The sequence below is a fragment of the Echinops telfairi genome, unplaced genomic scaffold, assembly GCF_000313985.2.
Source record: "Echinops telfairi isolate 266 unplaced genomic scaffold, ASM31398v2 ScPeMD7_7469;HRSCAF=8507_0, whole genome shotgun sequence".
NCBI classification, from domain to species: Eukaryota; Metazoa; Chordata; class Mammalia; order Afrosoricida; family Tenrecidae; genus Echinops; species Echinops telfairi.
The window spans coordinates 31365701-31367470 of NW_022111372.1; the positions used below are offsets into that span (position 1 = coordinate 31365701).

Sequence of the window (1770 nt, forward strand, 5' to 3'; positions counted from 1 at the left end):
GCTACCACTATTGACTGTTCTGACCAGGATAATAATAGATGGTCTCAGATAGAATGGGAGAAAAACATAGAACAAAATTCTAATTCTTAAAAAAAAAAAAGCCAAACTTTCTAGACCAGATTGGTTAAGACCCTTGAATCAAAACTATCCCTTGAATCACCTTATAGTGAAATGACAGAGAGGGACACATAAAATAAAAGGGATTACCCATAAGTATGGTGAACTACTACACAACTGCCTGCTTGAATTAACCTCAGGTCAAAATGAATACTTGATAGGAGGGAAACTAGAGCAAAAGAACTAGAACAACCAGACTGCAATTAAAGAGAATGTTGCCATATGGTGGGAAATGTCACCAATGTCACATGTCTATATGAACAACTCATACAGAAATTATCAAACGAGAACCGGGTTTACTGTGTGAACTTTTACCAAAAACACAGGTCTATTTTTTTCAAAGACAAAGCACAGCCAGATTTTGAGCTCAGGCCATCTGGCTCCAGAGTCCGACATCGACAGCCCCTTACTCTTCTGCCTCTGAGCCTCAGAGACATTCACAACCACATTAGCTAGAGAGCTGAGCAGACCACACAGTCTATGCTTTGTTTCAATTTGGGGGTTTTATTTTATGGTAGTGTTTTTCCATGTCATCCTTGTGCAGGGGCCATGCTAATCTTCTCTGTATCGTTCCAATTTTAGTATATGTGCTGCTGAAGCGAGCACGTAGTGTTTTTCCAATTATGAAAGCACTACATGTTGATTGCGGAAAACTTGGAAATTCAAGGGAAAGATAAAACAGTAACATCTAGGATTGATGAGAACAGTCGCTTACACCAGACCTTGTGTTTTCTCATTCACATTATTTTTTGTGACTTAGGTAAGGGTTTACAGAGCAGATCATGAGTTTGACATTTAGCTTCATCACGAGTACACACATTTTGCTTCAACTCATCGATTTCAATCCCCTCCGTGTACCTTCGTGTATCCCACTTCTGTCCCATATTTCTGGTGTCCGTTCCTCCTTCTTTCCTCACACTCTGTCCTGCATTAAATACTGCCCCTTTGATATTAAAGGGTTGATTATTCTATCATGAGTATTCCAGATGTTTTTATGCAAGTACACAACTCAAGTATTTGATATGATTGCTTTCGTGCTGTATCAAACATTTTCTTGCTTTCTGCGATCATACCAGATGGATTGACACAGTGGCTGCAACAATGGGCCCAAGTGTAGGAACGATTGAGGATGGTGCAGGACCAGGCAATGTGGTTGCTAATGGTCAGAACTGACTCGATGGCACTTAACAATAAGAACAAAAACAACCATAATATATTATATCATGAAGATTCATTGTGCTGGCACCGATTGCCAAACCCACTGTGATTAAGTTGATTCTGACACACAGTGGCCTGTGTAAAATTTCTGAGGTTTTGTAAATCCTTATGACAGCAGGCAGCCCATTTGTCTTCCATGGAGCTGCCGGTGGATTTGAACCACTAACCTTGAGGTTAACAGTCTAGTGCTTACCAGACAGTAGTACTACCAGGGCTCTGAGTTGTGCTGATCATCTTTGGAAATGAAAATTTTAATGAACAGATGACCTTAATTTACTTAGAAATGTCCTTACTCCTAAACAGTTAATCGCAGTTTTGGTTTGTTTGTTTTTTTAATTTTTAGATCAGTAAGCTTGTACATATATCAGTGTCCATCTCTGGTCTATTTCCCAAGTATCAAGTCTTAAAAGCGGGGAGGGGGGGGGTGTCAGAGTG

The 1770-nt window shown here is 39.9% G+C and overlaps 1 pseudogene; it reads right to left on the reverse strand.

Moving 5' to 3' along the window:
• Window positions 1-622: 622 nt before the first annotated feature.
• Window positions 623-723, reverse strand: LOC115873596 (annotated as a pseudogene).
• Between the last annotated feature and the right edge of the window lie 1047 nt (window positions 724-1770).